General features: G+C 43.6%; 1 protein-coding gene across 6 annotated transcripts in view; it reads right to left on the bottom strand.

Annotated features, from left to right (window-relative positions):
• SYT16 (synaptotagmin 16) overlaps window positions 1-19676 on the bottom strand; it is a 110337-nt gene that overhangs the window by 65496 nt on the left and 25165 nt on the right. The window contains exon 1 of one of the 6 annotated variants that reach the window (XM_054068784.1): window positions 18633-18767. The exons of 3 other annotated variants lie outside the window; for them this stretch is intronic. The gene's annotated coding sequence lies outside the window, so the exon portion shown is untranslated. Of the gene's footprint in view, window positions 1-23; window positions 85-6810; window positions 6883-18632; window positions 18768-19676 lie in introns of those variants that run through there. 2 more of the 6 variants (XM_054068783.1, XM_054068782.1) reach the window with 2 other exon arrangements.

Here is a 19676-nt window from a genome sequence, read left to right on the forward strand (position 1 = left end):
TGCGTACCAGGTCATACACCTACCACACACCCATGAAGAGCTGGACTTTCCATATTGTCTTGCCTCTTATCAAGTCACATTTCTTCGCACTAAAACCAAAAAGAAAAGAAGGGAAGAGGAGGGAAAGAAAGGGGAAAAAAGGAAAAGAGAGGAAAAAAGAGAAAAGAGAGGAGATATGAGAGGAAGAAAGGAAGAATAAAAAGAAAGAAGAAAAAGGAAAACAGAAAAAAATTAAAAATTTAAAAAACAAAAAAAGATAGAATGTACAGAACGGGCTTCACCTCTTGGGTTGTTTCTTCTTTTTTTGCCTTTTTTTACCCTTAATTTGTATTCTAGGTTCTGTGATGCTTACTGTGAGATCACATCCCCTTTGACTATCCACACAACTGCTGCTTTGAATGTGCATTTTGGATATAGATTTGATTCTCAGTAGAAGAAGAAGGATTATTTTCCCCAACATTCAGAGCAAATCCATCCCCACTGTCTCTGCCTGCAAATAGTCTCTGAGATTTTTCTCTCTTATTAATTGGTGCAAAATTTTGTTTCTGATGTCTGGAATATCTGATGCTCCCCAAAAACATCATAGAATGTCTGTAAAATAAATTCACCCCTCTGAACCTAGCTCCTCACAATGCTCAAGTCTTAAGAAAGCATGGGGAAGGTGGATGGAGAATGGGCAGAACGAGGGGAGTAAACTCCCTACACCTTATCATCCTCTACAACTACCCGAAGGAGGTTGTAGCAAGGCAGATGTTGGTCTCTTCTCCCAAGTAACAAGTGATAGGACGAGAGGAAATGGTCTAAAGTTGCGCCAGAAGAGGTTTAGACTGCATATTGCAAAAAATTTCTTTGCTCAAAGAGTTCTCAAGCACTGGCACAGGCTGCCCAGAAAGGTGGTGGAGTCAGCATCCCTGGAGGTGTCCAAAAAAAGTGCAGATGTGGCACTCTGGGATATGGTTTGCTAGGCACAATGGTATTAAGTTAACTGTTTGACTTGATGATCTTAGAGGTGTTTTCCCATCTAAATGATTCTATGATTCTACTGAGCAGGGGCTTCTAGCCCAATTGACTGCAGCAATTTCTAAGCTGGCTGTAGTCAGCTATCAGCAGTATCTTGCCTGTCTAAGGCGAACTGATCCCAGAAGCTGTTTTCTGCAGGTATTCCTGGTGCAACTCTTTCCCCACTCCATAAAAAAAGGCATTCTGATGATCTTGTTTATAAAAGCTGCTGCCTGGCAGATTCATGAAGAGTAGTCCAGATCAACATCTTCAAAATGAATGCTACTTAGAAAGAGCTCAAGATGGGGAAAAAGTCCTTATTGGGCAGACGTCAAGCCCCTCGACTTGTGTGAGCCTTGCTGCACCAGACTTCCCGTGGATCAGGAAACTGAAGAGGGTGTCTGGCTCCGTGGTCTGTGAGGTGGCTGTAGGCAAAAGGCGCAGGATGAGCAGAGCCCTGGTGAATGGCCACTGCTGGGGTCATGTCCTATTGCCTACCCCTATTTCCATGATGCCAACATCAGGCACACCTGAGTGATCATGCTGATGAGCCATACGAGGTCCCGGAACAGGAGGCAATGGCTGTGGCACTGTGCTAAAAATATACAAGGGTGGAGTAGAGCAACAACGGAAACACAAAGTCTAGTTATGTCAGAGTAGTCGCTGAAGCCAATTGACTGAGCAAGTTTTATCCATTGCCCAAGAGACTTGCCTCGTCTGCTAAGCCAGTGGGAAATTCCCCATCTAATTTAGAAGACAGCATCAATCCCTTGAAGGTTTGCAGAGCCAGGCCACCACGAAGGGGCCAGGGCAGTTCAACACACAGGTCTATGTGTGCCTCATTCCCTATACATATACTTGATCCCAGTGCTGCATCATTGAAAAATATATGTCCAAGTAGCAGCTCCAGAAGGGAGGCAGTGAAATGAGTTGCCAAAGAGGTCTCAGCTTCGTAACAGCTTACCCAGCGCCAGGAAAATCATCCTCCATGCATATCACTGAGTTAACATTGCACCAAAGAACCATAAAATCATTAAAGGTGGAAAAGATCTCCAAGATCATCCAGTCCAGCCATCAGCCCAACATGCCTACAAAACCATGTCACAAAGTGCCACATCTACACATTCTTATAACCCCTCCAGGGAAGAAATCAGTTACTCCAAACTTCTTCCCATTAATTAGTCTGCTATTACCTTACTTTTGACCTCTTCCCTTCACAACTTTCACTGTGGCCCCTTCACATCTTTTCTGTGGTAACATTTCTTTTAGTCACTTTTTAAATTTCTCCAGAATTCATCAGGACTGACATTTATGAAGGAAAATAGGAGACCCTTTAATTCTTCCACTCTGACTCCCATGCACTCAGCTGCTTTCCTTGCTGTCCCACATTAAGTTCTTAGTCTGAATTTTAATCCTAAAGCTATCATTTATAACATTATAATGGAAAAAGTAATCCAGAAATAATGCTGCAATAATGTTAGGAGAATAAACTCTTGTCCTTGTCAAGTCGACACTGCCCTTTCTCTGTTTGGGTTTTTTTTCCTTCAGAACCATTGTGTTAAATGAGCTAGAGCACAACTGGCAGAAATTCAAATGCATTTTCAGATATAGCCAGTTTTTCTTATTATTTGTCAACCACCAGCTAAACTGTAGAAATATTCCCTTTATGTCCTGCTAAATGTCAAGCTGGTATTTTTAAAACCCAGACAATGTATTTCACATAAACCTTTACACCATTATTTTAAAGATCAAACGTCCTCTCACCTGGGAGCCACAGCACAGCTGGTTCCCCCAGCAATGCAATGTGCTTCCAGCTTGGCCAAGCAGCGAGATCCCTTTCAGATATCCGCTGCCAAACCGGCACCAGGCTGGCCACGTTCTTCTTCAAACCTCCACCTAAAGCCCTTTGCCAAGGTGCCTCTGAGAAAACTCTTCATAGATTGATTTCTAATTCTTCTTTTTCAAGGTCCACCCGGCTTACATCTCTCAGAGAGGGAGGGGAGAGGGTATTTCACCTGAGCGTTTTCACTGATCTCAATTTGCCTTTTTGATTTAAAGCCACACAAAGTCCTCGCTGCCTTTACACACGGCACTCTTCCTCCTCGGACAAGTAGGGGTTGTCATACTGAGCTGAACCTAGACAAGTGCTGTTATGGATAATAAGCCTTGAGGTGGATAATAAGGGGCATCACCTTGTAATGAACCTGGAATAAAAATTAGGCCAGCACGTGTCCAGTGGTTACATCCCAGTCAGGGAATGTCATCTTTCCCTTTCATTCATTAATTCAGCTCACTATGGGCAAAGCCACCCCACAGGGCCACACCTGCCCTGACCCAGACCCGTTACTAAGGAGAGAGAGGAAGAAACCGGCGAGTACCTCAGGACTCCAGAGAGCTCCAAGAGCCCCATTCCCACCACTGAATGTCCTCGCTGACCTCACAGGCCCTCGGTCTTCCCCAGTCCCCACATACCTTGCTGAAGAGCTAAGAGCTCACAGGGACCCCAACAGCGTGAGGACCCTGGGCCCAGGAGAGATCAGCCCCAGCACGGCCAAGAAAAAGAGGCTTTACACTAGTGTGGCTGATTTCACTCCTTCACAGAGCAGCAGCCGTTACTTCACAGTATTTAATACCCACTGTCCTTTTAGTTCCTTTGCAAAACAATTATCACTGCACACAGCATTTAGCAAACATAAACTCAGCGGAACAAAGCCACTAGCGTGCAGGAAAAGCAGGATAGCATTAAAATTGCACACAAGCAGCAACAACTCATTCTTTCACTTTGTTCACTGTGTTAAGCCTTCCTCAACATTTTGTAGACTTGCAAAACCAAATTCATCTCCCACCTCTCAGCCTCAAAGTAAAATTACTCTTCTCCCTCTACTCCAAGACTTATTGAAAACAAAGATAAGACAAAAGAGAGTATCGTGTACAACAGAGCCAGGCCTCTGAGTCAAAAGCACCAAAAGTGGAAACCTTTCTGAGGCAGACCTCATTTCAGCACGCTTCTCACTCCTCTTACCCATGTACGAAGGTGGGTGAAACATCTCTGGCACGTCTCGCTGAACTCGCCCAGCCTCTGGCCGGTACTCCACTCCTCCGGGCTAACAAAGCCCAGCAGCAGACTCTACAGGAATGAAGATCTGCGCTAGATAAGATCTATATTTACATAACACATTTCTGCCTAAGCCATATTCACCTGCTGTTTGCTAACAGGTAGAGGTGACAAGGTCTCCAACTCCAGAGTAGGGAATTCTCTTAGCAGAAGTGAATGTTTTAATTAAACATGTGTTTGGGCTCCACGGCGTTTCCTCACTAAGATTTCTACAAAGCGGCACAGACCAAATGCAGAGACTTGTTTACCCAAAACCACACTTGAAATCTAACTGAAATAAGACCATACCATATTACCCACAAACCAAACGTCAACACAATCCACCTGCCCACTAAGACTTTAGTAGAGAAATCTGACCCGGTTTGCTGAAGTTTGCAAAGAGAGAAATTGCAACTGTTTAAATTATGAAGTCAGCAGTAATGCGATGAAGTGATTTCCATGTGGCTATTCCAGTATGTGCTACTTGATGGCCAGGCTCCCTGCAACCCTGTGCACCTGCACACTTCACAGATGGAGTTTCAGATCCAATCCCGACTTCTAACCCAAGCTTTGACTCTGGAGCTCACTTAATCCAATGAAAAACTTTCCCACTAATTTAATAGTATCTGAAGTGGATCTGAGCAGTACAGTTCCCAGAAATTTGCAAAAGTTTCAGGGGAACCCCAGGATCTCCAGGGTCTCTGTTGCAAACGACCTTTCTTCTACTGTGACGGTGGAGGTGGGAGGAAGAAAAGCCTGTAGCAGCACTCAGTGCAGCTGGATGCCCAGCAAAGACAAGCTGGCAAGCAAATCAACTCCTAGGAAAAAAAAAAGCAAGCAGACAGCCCAACTCAAATTCCACAGAAGGCGTATTTCCAAAGGAAAAAAAAAAATCTATGTACACAAGCGTGGTTCGAGCCTGTTTAGAGACCTGAAAATCAACGGCAAGAATTTTCTTCTAACTAAAGGCAGGTGGGTTTTTTTGAAAAATAATATTCCTGTATTGAAAGAGAATGTTGCCAGAAGTACAATCAAAAGCATTGCAATTACAGATGAGATGAAGCGAGGCTGGGACATTCGGGAAAAATAGCAGATTTTGATTAGAAATCAAGAAACAGATGATCAGTGTTCTTCACCTTTCAAGTGAGTCCATGTTTGGAAACATCAGACTAAGTAGAGAGCTCGTTGGTTACATGAGTCCAGCTCACAAGCAAGATATGGAGAACAGATCTACATCTCCAAAACCGCAAGAAGAGAATTGCACTCAATGGTTCTGTCCAGGGAAGGAACCAAAACCAGAACACAAATACCAAGTCAGCACACAGCGTAAAGCAATGTAGCTGGAGAGGCAAAACAAACAGACCTGGAGTAAAGGGCATAGCAACCACTCTATCATTGAAATAGAGTGGGAATAGGCAGAGAGGAAAATATTCACTGTAACAGCTATTTTGATAACAGCTATACAAAGACGAAGTAGAGAGAACTAAATACCCCAGGGAAGAATAAAACCCAAAAACTAGTGAACAGCAACACATGCACTGATTGAGAACACTGCCAAATAAGGCAAAGATGCCTCCAGAGTGGTTTTAGCTAATTCAAACACTTGCCATGTACAAACACTACAATCTAATCCCAGTGACATTGATAAGCAGTAGTATCAGACTGAAGGGCAGGGGACCAGCTGCTCATGATACATATTAAACCTTTTAGAGATGCATGAGCAAATGCAGGTGGCCAATAAGTAGCCCATAACACCAGGAATGTTATCACAAAACTTTCACAGTACTTGACACGTTCAAGCATTGTCACTTGTCTATACTCAACGCATGTGAATGACAGCCAGGGATCTGCTTGGAGTGCAAGCAGGGGAAAGGAGGGTGCCAGGACCATGCTGCCAACCCAAGCCCAGCTCCGGCTGTGCTCTGAAACAAAGATTTGTCTGAATGTAGACAGGAAAGGGGGAAAAAAAATGAACAGTTTAACAGAGGATATCAAAATCATGTTCCTCAAAAACTCTCAGTAACTCTGGAGAGAAACTCAAATGAATCAGGGAATGTCTGTGCCCCAGAACACACAGTGAATCCATACTTTAAACAGATTAACTATGCTTCAGGAGTCTGTGCCACTCCGCTTGAGTACGGCATAGTTATCTACCACCAATGAAAATAAAATCAAACACCAAAAAGATAGCCACGACACTAACGGTGCAGGCAAAACAGACGGGGTAATTCAGCATCAGTAAAGACACTGTTGCAAGGGTAGTCCAGCCCAGAATTGTACTGAAGGGCAAAAAAACATTAGATTTTCAGCAATAGCAGCATGCTCTAGGTCATAGAAGTGATAAAAAGGACACAAAGTCATTAAGAGAAAGCTAAGGAAAGCAGACAGCTTCTACATGCACCAAGGACCATAAACAACGCAGCAGAGATGAATGTGTCTGGGCTCCACTTGTCAATCAGTTCTGGAAAGCAATGGGAAAAGTCAATGGAGGGCCTCCAGGGTTTACAGTGGCAAGAAAATGAATCAAAAGAAAGTTGTGGTACATTAAGAGGCCGCCTACATAATTGCACATGGCAGTGCAGTTTATGTAATTAAGTGTATTAACATTGGTAACTGAGATTTGGACATTTGTTACCAGAAAGGAAATAGATGTGATTTTCTGGAGTGTCATAGCAAAACTCGGCATCAACAAAACAAGAAAAGTACAGTCCTCTTACCCTCTTCCTGTAGAAAAACAAAGTTGGAAGGGGGCTCAGAGAACCACTCGGGAGCTTGTACATAGGCCTAGCTGAAAAAAATCAAACAAAAATAACCCTCATGTCATTCTTGCCCAGGACATCAGCAGTGTCTTTCTCCTCTCGGGACAGTGCCACGGGGTCCAGCCAGATCCCTTCACTGCTTTGCTTCAGCCCCAACAAAGACCACACTAACACAAATGAGTTTGACCATACAGGAAGATTAAGTATTTGTTGACATTTATTCTGCTTTGTTTAATTTCATCTTATTTCACCGTACATTTTCAATTTAAAACTCCTAATAGATGGCAGTTCACATCACTGAGTGATGATTAACTACTGCAGCTTTAGTAAATGAGAACGCTAGCTCAGAAGTCAAGTTCTAGATTTCAGCAGTGTCAGACAACTTAGGAAGTGATTTAGATGAAAATTAAGACCTTTGAATAAAACTGCTTTTAAGCCCTAAAGAATACATTTAGACCCCATTGCTCAGCGAGGCAGTTTTCGAAGTTTTTAATTTTAGGGAGAGATGACAGATTTCAGCTAGATTTTAACAGTGTGGTAAAACTACTGAGTATAATTAGTTAAAGCATCTCTGGAACTTAGTTTTTAAATTCCTGCTTAAGGTAGTTAAGTAAAGTAACTTTTATTACATTCCAAAGCTTATAATAATTAAGTTTACAGTAAATCCACAGAATTCAATATAATTAACACATTATAAATCTCAGAGCATAAAACTAGTTTACAGATGGAGCTTGTAAGCATTTCCCAGCCTTTCTGCAAGGTGCCAGCCATTGAGAGACCTGATTAGTCAGTCTTTGATTAATCACCTGCTGTGTAAGAGCCAGGGTCAATCTACTCAATTAGGCGAACGCCTAGTGGAGACCAGAGATGTAAATCAAAATGTACAGCAAAAGCTTCACCATGAGACCATACCAGCAGTCTTTCTTCCCTGCAAGGATCCCTCTCCTTCATACTGCTAGTTCTCCAACCACAGCTGCAAGTGGATGCTCAGGAAAGAGCATGAGTGGGACATCCACATGTGCGTTCTCCTGAGTATCCTTCCATCTCCAACCATGTTCATTCCTAAGTATTTTTCGAGCCTGACATGCCTTGTTTTCTTCCAGATACTTAATAAGCCTTGCATTGAACCCTTGTAAACTTCTGGTGCCCAACACACCCTTCAGAAGAGATCTCTGCAGATCTACTTCCCAATGCAAAGATCCGGCTCCTCCTGTTCCTCCTGAAGACGGCTCCCTTTGAGATCCCTTAGGCCTTGTAAGGCAGTGAACTAGCACTCGCCATCGCTACCCATATAAATCTGTATAACTCACGATTCCTCAAACTTAATCTCTTTTCTTGGTTTACGAGTCTTTGTCAATCAGCCATACCCAGTACAAGCAATGTTCACACTGTTGACGTAACCACCTCTGTGGGACCTCTTCCAGTTCTGCTATATTCTTTTGGAAATTAGAGAACCAAAACTGTGTGTGGTACTGAAGGTTTACACAAGAGCATAGTGGTGTTTTCTACAATTAAGGACAGCCGGCAAACAAGATGAGGCCGTCTCCCATCTTCAGAGACAAGGAGCTCAGCGGCATGGGCTGCATCCATGGCAGTCCAAAGGGCAAGCCATGTGCTGCTGCAGGAGAGGAGGGACTCACATAAGAGCGACACAGCAAGATAAGGCTCAAGGAAAGACGCTACCCGGTGGGAAGCTGTAACTCCCTGAATACAAGAGGCAGGAAAGCATCAGAGCAAGTAAGGCCAGTGAGGAAATGGTGCCATATGTTAAAAAAAAAGCATGGAGTAAGATTAGTTTAAAACCAACCAGATTGTGACACTGTCCACAGGGCTACAGGAGACTGGGCATGTAGTCAGAAAACAGGAATGATATGAAACCATATTTACCCCACACAGACTGGGAAACTATGTTGACAGGGTGATGAAAACACTGTATTTTTAGACATTATAAATAACTAGTTAAAAACCTGTAATAGAAAAGCAGCTAGTTCCCAGTGACACACAAGAATGGCTATTCTTTAACACCCTAGAGAAAAAAAAAAAGCCCACAGGAATCTAAGGAATAAGCTTGAATTTGAAAGAGACCTACATAGAAATCAGTGTAGCAGTCAAAAGCAATAGCTGGAAAGGTAGAAATACTTCCAGGAGACCAAGTACTACTGGAAAACATCAGGATACTTACAGCATCAGTTCAAAATGTTTCAAGAATCAGAAAAAAAGTCAACTTGTTGTTTGGGGTTGAACAGGAGATTAAGAAAATTACTGGCAGTAAAAGACAAAAAGGAGGAAAAGAATATCATTCAGAGTGTGACTCTCGTGTTTTGAAGAGGAAAAAAGAAAAAAAGATCATGAACTTCTGGCAAGTTAAATGCGGAATCGTAGGAGGCCAGACCAAAAAATAACTGTGGTAAGCAACTTCCTAACTGCATAAAAATTTAATTGTAGCTCTTTTTTTCAAGTGTTGCTGGACTAAGATGCCTTCCTGAGAGCTGGTGGGGTCAGGGATGAAGGTGTACAGGGAACACTCACAATGATAAGCCTAGAGCATGAAAGCCAACTTTTGCAACAGTGTTACCTGCAGAGAAGCTGAAGTACATAATTCAGCTGTTTTCACTCAGAAAATGGATCTTGGTGACTGTCCAAATAGTTCTTTGAAAATAGCTTAGTGTTCAGTAACAAGGCAAATGAAGAACTATGATGAAAGCAAGTGAATAAGACCACAAAACCAGTATTGCTACTGCAAATTCATACTGCAGCCCCTTTCTTCACTACGTTGCAGAAGTCTTGACAAGGTTCTAATAGAAACACAGAGACGGGCAACTTGAATAAAGAGGAAAATACTTCTTCAGATAGAGAAATAATTATGGGATCAAAGCAGGAATGGAGGGGTAATAAAATGGTAAGCGGTATGGAGCTGGCTAATAAGGAATTAATTGTAACTACTCCTCCTAGAAAACAGCTGGAGGGCACACAACAAAACGAGTAGGCACCAGGTACAAAACACAATGCACAGAAATTATGTTTAGTGCAACACAAGACTATGAAACTCACTGCTGCAGGACGTTGGAGGGGCTGGAAGCATAAATGGGTTGAAAAAGCAAACAGATAAACGGAGTATGGATTAATCACAAACTGTCAAACATAAAAGCCATACTGAAACCTCTGGGTTAGAAACTCCCTAAACTGCTGATGGTCAGAAGATGGAACACATAGCCGAACATGTTCTTAAACTTCTCTCTGGTACTTGCTACTAGCCAACATCAGGGATGTTTGCTTTGATACATCACACCCATTCCTCTGGCAGTGCACCACAGATTGCTTTTCTTGTTTAACTTTTAAGATTATTTTAATATTTAAAAATAATCTGAGCCCATAAGACTGCAAGCTGCTACCCGAAGATGAAGAATTAGCTGTTTGGTTTGCAGTTTTCACTCAGTAGATCAAATAAAAAACTTGCTCCAGTAGCTTTGCCCATCAAATATACTTTTCTGATCATTTACTTTAAGCTCAGGGACAAAATTCCCAGGAGAAATGGTATCTGAAAGCTAGTTCACACCATTAATCATGCAGCAACTAACAGAGTACCACACCAGCCCTACCATGTGCTATGCGTCCACCAGTCCTTTCCAGCGCCCTAGTCCTGCAACTCAACTGTAGAAAAGTATCATGGATGTTCTCCCCTAAACCAGGTCAAGGCATTAATCTGGACCTTTATCTTTATTCACACTCATTTTACAAAGGTGCTCTCAATTCATGCCAAGCAGAACAGGGAAAGGGCACGGCTCTGCTAATGAATCTTCTACCAGGCCGTGATCTCCTCCAGCCTGGAGTCTCCTCTACCATAGGATAAACACAAGTGGTAACTCTCTTGGCCGAGTAATGTCATCCCAGCAATGGCAAAAGAGGTAGGATGGCTCTTTCAGGCTCAGCCTTGTCCACATAATCAGTCGGATACTCAAGAGACGCAGATAGTTTCATGGACGTGCTTTGCTGCCTGCTGGAGAAGTCTGGAAACCACGGCAAAGAGCATCAGCCCAGCTACACCCTAGTGGGTAAGGAAACCAGAGAAGTCTTACCCACTGGAGGCAGAAACCAGTCTGTTATTTTGGGAGGCAGGGAGATTGAAAAACATCAAATTACTTTTTTAAAGAAAAACATTCAACTTGGAGAGGAAGTCTTCACATCAGCCTAGATTTCCTTGACCTTTCCAGCAGTTTTTACACAGCCAAGTAGGTAGAAAAAGTAATGGGGAGGGAGAATGGAGATGGAAAGAAGAAGGGAGAACAAGTAAAGTAGAAAAAGGAAAAAGCGATTGGAAAGGTTCTCCTTTCCAAAAGGGTGAGAACAGCTTCCAATTTTGAAAATGATAACTTCTCCCAGAAAAATGACAGTGTCTTTTTATTTACCTTTTTCTTTGACACTGCCAAGCTCAGCTGCCAGGAAAATAAGTTTTGAATAAAAATGTTTTGACCAGCTTCGCCTGAAACATTCAATTAGTGGTGAAGGGCAGAGAAGAATGAAAGGGGAAAGGAGAGGAGAGGTGTAGAAAAGAGGCCATCAGCTGGGCAACAAACAAAGCCAGCCAGCCTGATAGAGAGAAGCTGGCAGCACCCAGGACACCAATCATCTTGACAAATCTGTATTCAACCTAACGCATTCATCGCTTTACCTCAAGCAAGCTTGTCCTTTGAAGGATGTCCTGTACCATTTTCTCCAGAGAACCCCACCAGGCTGCCTAGGTCCCTTGGACACTGCTATCTCCCCCAGCAAGGTCTGCAGGGCCTCTCAGGTGCCTGGATCTAGCAATGGGAGAGACCAGCACGGAAAATAAATCAAGAGGCTCATTAGGAATCAGTCACCACAATGACAGTCACTAAGTTGGGTTAACATGGCTCAAATCACTATTTATGCACTCAGTAACTGCTCAGATATAACTGGTAGACCAGTCTCGGTGCTCAGATTCACGCTCTTGCCTTCCTTTCCTATCTTTCTTTTATTAACGTAGTACATCTCTCTGGCGTCTCGAACTTAACGCTCTGTTGACTGGCTGACAGGTCTCAAAAAAGCACGTCTTTCCACTCCCAGCGCAATTCTGTTTAATCTTGTGTGGAGAAGATGTGTCACTTAAGGAACTTCTTCTACTCCTTTTCTGCAGGAAAAAAAGGAAAGAAGTTTGAAAAAAAAGAATGGCAGCAATGTTTTAATCTAAATGGGAGCGATTTGCATGCAAATCAGATTTTTCAGGTGCCACAGAAGATGTGGGGGCCCTGCCAATCTGGAGGGGAGAAATAAAAAGAAAGGGGGATTTGACGCAAACACTGTCAAGTGATGAACCCGCAACTTTTTTCTTCCTTAGGGCAAAGTGTCCTAGAGAGTCTCTTCTGTACTGCCTACGTATTTATTTTCATTCTCATTGACGCTACCATTGTAAGACAAAGAGCCTTTCATTCTTTTATTTATACGCCTTCTCAAAGCCCCTTGCATGCAACTCCGACAAATGTAGTCAATATGTGAGTAGGTGCAGCTGGATGTAAACCCAAGTGGGAAGTGGTTTCCTTACCGAACTTGATGAGAAAATGAGTTATACAATCAATAAAGTAGCACCAGACTGTAGAGAAAGAGAGAATCATATGATGTACTAAACAGCACCCAGGCATTATCACCAATAAATCATGGTACTGTGGCAGTTAACAGAGACACAACAGGGGTGCTAAAGCTGCTGAGAACACGGGAGCACCTCAGGGAAGGCAGCAGTCTGCCACCAGCACTTTAGCTCAACCGGTTCCCCCCTGCAGTATTTTTCCCAACAGTTAGCATTTCTTACACATGGGGAAAAATCTTTGTGTTCCAGAGCTGGCATTCCTCGTTGTAAAATAGGATTATTTGCACACCTCAGAGAAAGACCTTTCAGACCAAGAGTCCTGCAGACATTTCTGTTCTTCTGGCAGCACTGAGGTAATCTTTTTGGGAATTTGAATGCACCAAGCCCTGTGGCAGGGGATGCCACAGCACTCCACGCTTAGGACGACTGTACCACACCACAAAGTGGCAACGCAGCCATTCAAACCAGATCCATAGCACTGCCACTGCAGGCAGACAACGTATTCACATGAGCCTCAACATCAAATTGACCGGTCTTATCTTAAACTTGAAAACACAGAGAGAGTAATCGGAGGAAAACACTCTGCCTTTTCTTCCCAGTGTGTTCTGCACAACAGACTGCCCTACAGCACAGTCTCCAGCAACAAGGTTAGCAAACAAGGTACAGCTGCCATTTACTAACACAAGCACACTTGGCCCTGGAAAATTTGCACCGAGCACAAGTTTTGCAAGTATTTGCTTTTCCACATTCTACTTCGATGTTCTAAATACGCTAGTATAATTTACCACCACTGTTCTTACAGAAGTGTTACACGCTTTCTAAAATAAAACAGGGCTGTGTTACAGATCTAAAAGAGCGAAATGCATCAGAGCAATTAGCGGTTCTGCTGCTTTTATGGCTCTGATTGGAGTTCAGCTCTCAAGCAAAAAGCCAGTTCTCCAGTGAGGAAATACAGTGGCTCTGCATAGGGGCTCCATCTGCCGGCACGCTGCTCTCCCAGCTCTGCTCAGTAGAGAGTAAAGTGAAACAAAACCTACACAGCCATCAATTACATTTTTCTTCTCGCAGCCTATGAATTTCAATAAATACACCATCTGTTCATCTTCTGTGTGGGAGTTCAGTCATCTTCTTGGCAGCAATATTATTCTAGAGCAATTACCTGTGTCTTTATCACCTATCACTGTGCTTCATCATCTTTTCATCATGTGTAAAAACCAACCACTTTATTACTACAATTTCTGTAGGCAGCACGGTCCTGTTAGTTACCATGGAGATGATCTGTCAAAAGAAGTCTACATTAAAAGAAGTAAAAGCTGAGAAAAGGAGGAGGAGACAAAAACAAAGAGCCTGAAATGAACTTGTTTCTCCAAGTCAGAGTTTAAACACAAAAGGCACATCTCGGGCAACAACATTGAGATGCCACTAACAACCTAGTTAGGAATCCATCAACCTGCCAATACAGAGGATGAGTCAATGACTCACAAGCATTGCAATGTGTTCAGAGGTCAGAGACTCAGTTTGAATCCCTCAGCCGAGTCCCACGACCTGCTCTTAGGAAGGCCAATTTCTTGTTACTATAGATCAAAAGATGAAATAGGGGAGGGAGGACAGGCTGGAATGGCAGGCAAGCAGCAATAGCAATTTTCCCCTCCCTGACGTCACTACCAAGGCAGTGAATTTTACATCAGCTGCACTATAGTTCATACCCATTCCTGAAAATCTCTTTGAATTAATTTCTTTCTTTCGCCCCTTTCCTCACAAGCACACTGCTGGCTTCCTTTTTCCATAAAACATACACACACGTGCAGCTGTTCTACCTCTCTCTTTCCTCATTCCTATATATTTCAAAAGCATCTGTCAGTGCCCACTATCTACAGATGCTTGCTCCCTCATCCACCCATATACAGTCCCTGCCTTCACTTCATGAAATCCTGTTTTCCTCTTCAAATTCTTTCATCTCCTCCAGTCTTCCAGCTCCCATTCTTCCAAGCTGTAATTGCTCTCGTGTTACTGCAGGAAAAAATATTAGCAAAGTACAAAGCACTTGCTGATGCTCTGTGTTTCAAGGATGCGTCATTAGCAGCCTTGAGCTGAAACACACCAGGCTGCAAACTGCTTTGGTTCAATTCATCCTTGCATCTCTGGAAGAAATAAGCAATCTCAGAGCTATTCAATTTGCTTAATATCAAGCACACATGCACTGTGTTTTAATGATTTGGATTGTCATTCTGAATTGCAAGAGTACAAAAATTGACCACCTATGAATAAGCAAACTAATTCACTGTGCTCACAGTTACTTTTCATTGCAGAATTACCCCAGTCCTGCAAATCAGAAGAGGATAGATTGAGAGGGAGGAAATATTTTCCAAAAGCTCTCCAGACTTCCAAGTGCTTTAATTTCTATCTGTTCACCTTGAGACATAAGGTACTCAAATTTGTAGGTGCTAAGTGCCCACAGTTTCCATGGATTTCTGCCTGCAAAGCACCCGAACCTAAAGAGCATCAAAATTAGGTACTGCAAATGAGAAAAAAAATGTCTAGAAACCGGCGACTAAGCAACTAACGGTGTGTTAAAAAAAGGCACTGTAGCAGAAATAACGCTTGGATTTAGCAGTAAAAATTCCAGTGCTTAACTTCTAGAAAATAAGGAGGGGGCATAAAATAGGAGGAGGAATTATTAAAAAAAGAAACAACTATAGACATGAAAGAAGAGTGAGTAATGAAAACTGAAAAATAAAAAACTAAGGATAGATCAGAAATACACTGTCATTAGAGTTCAAAGTGGAAGCCTCATGAACATAAACAAAAGTATCAAGCCTGGAAAATTCAGAATTTGCTGAGAGAACATGAAATAAACAAGAAAAACTACATTTTTATCTCAAATCTGATCTCCCCTGAAAGTTTATTATAGAGCAAAAGTTCTTCCCAACTGTCCCCTTACCAAAAGTGCTATTGAAGAAAGACGTAAAACACAGATAGATCACACTGCAACAGCTTCCGTTGCTGAGGAAATGACACACACATACCCTATTTTATCTTTAAAGGTGTGGGCCCTATGTTTCCTCTCTCTCCTTAGGTACCTTACACGGTCAGGTTGAGCTATCAGCTTCCCCATGGTGCTCTGTCCTCTAGAAGAGAGGCCCAGGGAAAGTCACATCCCTGCTCTTTAGCACGGCTGGTAGCTGCACAGATTGGATACAGATGGAGACATGCCCAGGCTGAAAAGTGGCTTACAGCATTCTGGGCCAGTTTGAGCCGTCACTTGGTAGGCATGCTGTAGAAACTTCTGCTTCTGAGAACCTCAACCAGCCAAGCCTTCCAGACAGGCTCAGCAGATGCTGGTTCCCTGCACAGGATCTCCATGCCCTTCCAATGTGGATGCCCTTGACCAGCAGCATCTGTGCTGCCTCTGCCCGTGGCAGGTGCTGTCAAGCAAATGGGGCAGAGACTGGTTCTGTTGCCCTCCTCTCCTCTCTCACCAGCAGGTCAGGAAAGACAGCCAGGAGAGCTGCGCCAACGGGGAACATTGCCTGCCCTGTCTACGGCTGCAGGGGCCGCTCTGCCTGGGGCAGCAACACCCAGAAGCAGACATCCCAACACATGCCACCACACACAGCCCACCACTAGGACTTGGACAGCAAGGTCCTCATCTGTCACTTCCATTCTCCCAAACTCTCAGCAGCTTTGCAAAAGTTACTGCCTCTGCTTATTCTTTGGCTTGAACAGATGTTCCCAGTTGTTGCTGTGTGTTCGCACGGTGATTCTCCCCCTCGAGGGCTCTTACAAGGGCATACAGGAGAGGGAGAAGGGAAAGCGTTATGGAGCTTGTGTTTTGTCTCAGCTTGGCCATTCACAGATTGCAAAAGACAGGAGGAGGATCAAGCAGCAGGTAATGACAGCCAGGCAAGAACGAAAATGGAGTACAGAATAAAAAAGGATTTCTTTTTCTGTTTAGAGTAAATCAAATACACACAAGCTGGCCCAACATATGCACTGCTCCATACAATGACCAAAGCATCCGCCAGGAATCGGTCATCCAGCTCACTTGGAGGGCAGAGGAGAGGGAACCAGTATGCCCCTTCTTGCTGCCCTCCAGAGAGCCAAAAGCACCTTTTCCTACTGGTCCCCAGGAGCTGCTGCAGCAGCAACATGCCAGATCCAACCATACTGGTCAGGCTGGGCGTGAGTTGCTCCCAAGGTCAGGGCAGCACAACACAGGCAGGCTTGCCAAGGAGGAACGGCGGCACATACAGCAACCCCACCAACATAACAGGCCCTGCAGAACGGTCAGCAGGGCTGCACTTTCCCAGAGTAGCCTCCCACAACCAAAAGCACTGCAGAGCCCACCCCAGTCCTCCTGCTGAGGACCAGCACCTGGACCGTGAGCAGAAGGTATCCGCCTATCCTTCAGCAGCGTCAAACATCTGCAGCTTTCCTATCAGTCAATATGACCTTCCAGCTGCGTGCACAGCCATGATCTTCCCAGTCTTGAACCGGCTGGGGTGGGAGGAGAGAGGACATGGAGTCTGGTTGCTTTCAGGTGACATCTACAACAGTCTTGTATGATCATCCCTTGTCATGATAATTAACATATGGACTCAGCACAGATATTCATGTGCCAGGCTGGTATTAGGCTGGGATAACACGTGGCAAGCCAGGTGCCCATCCGGCACAAGGTCATTATTGCCTGATTTTACTTCACTAGCAGCAACCACATGGTCAGATCACCTAAAATGTGTCTCAAACTGTCATAAATTTATTCCACTCAGTGATCTACCATCACTATTCATCAAATACAATGAGAGCAACGGGAAAGGCACAGGAAGAGGAGCAGCACTAGGGAGGGAGAAAAAGAGATTTAATAACCTAACAAAAGGATTCATCAACTATTTGTTCAGAATTGCTTTTTGCCAAAGAAACAAATAGAAGGCAACCTTGCATCTTTCATGGTGTTGCAGGTATAAACAAGTCGACACAGCTAATTCAGTCATCATTCTGCATGAGTAATCCAGAAACTAGTGCTCCCACAACTGTACACGCAGCCCTTGGTGAGAAACAGGTAGCCAAAAAGCCAAAGTCCCTTGGCAGGCACAGAGGAGGCAGCTTGCCTCCTCACTGAAAAACTCACTTCATCTATCAGAGTCCTGTGACAAATGAACATTAATATACCAAATTGTGATTAAATGATAACTTGCATTGCGTTAGGACTCTCAAGATGCCAACCAAGACTGAGACACCATAGTTTGGGGTGCTATATGGACTGCCCATACTGTACCTTCCTCTGTCTGCACAGAGAGGAGCTTGTAAGCACCATGGGGAAGGAGTAAAACACAAACCACACACCAACATTGCTGGCAGGGACAGAAACCAGCTCCCAATACCCAAAATGCCAATCTGAAGGATTAGGTTAATGAAGAGGTATCATTAAGACCTTTCATTCTTTCCTGTAACTCTGTAATGCTTATGTAGCCGTACACAAAGCAATCCATATTTCTGTGATCAAAACAGTGATAATTATTTCAGCTCACAGCATGTTGCTATCCTCAGTTCAGCAATAGCCTTGACTTGTTCCATAAAAACTTAACAATAAAAGTATTCCTGGCCTCACCGTAGGGCAGCAGTTTACTGGCAGTGCTAGATAAAGTGTACAGTCAGCACCACCCACACCAGTCTGCCTGGCAGAGGAGCTGAGCTGGACTGCATTCAAAGGCAGCTCACGGCTGGGGAGATGGGGATACACAAATCATCAATTCCAACAACAGCCAGGTGGAAAAACAGGAGCTCCCTCAGAGCTTTGGGGGGCAAAAAGGGGAGAAGATCTCAGAAAATCACTTCCCTTGTTGTCCTCATGTCACTTTTGGAATGCACACACTTTTTTATTTTTCCATATATATTACTGATTTTTTGGTTGTTCCACAGGCTTTTTACAGCTTTTTCATTAAACAGCAATTAAAGCAGGCAGCCAAAGTCAAACTAGACCTATGCAGTGAAGAGGCAGAAAGTCCTGAGCAAACAGCTTTTCCCTCTCTAGTACAAGTTTGAGGAAGACAGAAAGAGATGCCAGATGTAGGTGACGTTCTGCCTTGTGTCTGCAGGTGGCCACAGGCAATCATAGGGCAAATTCTTGAAAATATCATTGACAATCCCCTCCAGGTGACTTCCCGCCCTTGGTACTTACAGATATTTCAAGAACAAAGTAGAGTTTTATGCTGTCTTTTGCTCTTATCGATGCACAATGCCAGTGGAGTACTTCAGGGACATCCTGGTTTGTACCCCCCCGCATAAAGGCAAGAACACAACATCTGAACTTCATCTAAACAGACCTGCAACCCACTTGCATACTTCATCAGGTGGGCTTCTGCACCACTCAAATACAGGTGGAATCCACTAGTTGTTAATTTTTCTTCTACTTTAAAGCCCAAACTTAAGATGAGATTCTCAGACAAGGGATTGTATGTCCTCAGGAAGCTCAGAGCATTTATCCTCTACAGGAAACAGCTCATCCACAAATTGCTGCCAGCAAGGAAAGGCAGTTAGGATTTTCCTGATTCATATAAAAATAGTATATAAATACTTCCAGAAAAAAAAAACATTACCATTTTGTCTCATTCTCGAGCCTTACAGGAATCAAACTCTCTTATATGAAAAGAAGGTGGAAGTGAAAGGACCATCAAAAAAAACCCAAACAGATGAGGTCCAAGATGATCATACTTGCAAAAAGTTTGGGAAACTCTTGTGTAAAGTGAACACATTAGTCCAGGAGCAGTACTAGGAATCAAAGCCTTCAGCCACAAAAGAGGTCCAGCGAGGCACCACTGGTCCGACACAGAACTATCTCTGCAAAAGAAGATCAAGAGGTTGGCTTTTCGTCTCTTTTGTACATGGCACTGCACTAGATGATGCAGCAGAGATTTCAGCTGGCTTCACACTTGCACAGGTAGTGGTGACAGTCTAGCCCTGGCAGAAATGCACAGCTAATTAATCTCGGCAAGGATTAGTTTACAGACACAGAAAATCCTGTAAGCTTCCCTAGGATCTTGCCCTTTCATCTGTAAAGAGTCACCTACAACTACGGTACACCTACAGCCAAGAGCCACCAGTACCATGTCCAGCTGCCACCACTGCGCTGCACATTCTTGCTCCTCCACTGAGGTGAAATTTTACATGGAGGAATCCCACATGGTTGGTTGTCTTTACCTTTGGTGCTATGGAGCAGTATTCG

The sequence above is a fragment of the Cuculus canorus genome, chromosome 5, assembly GCF_017976375.1.
Source record: "Cuculus canorus isolate bCucCan1 chromosome 5, bCucCan1.pri, whole genome shotgun sequence".
Taxonomy (NCBI): domain Eukaryota; kingdom Metazoa; phylum Chordata; class Aves; order Cuculiformes; family Cuculidae; genus Cuculus; species Cuculus canorus.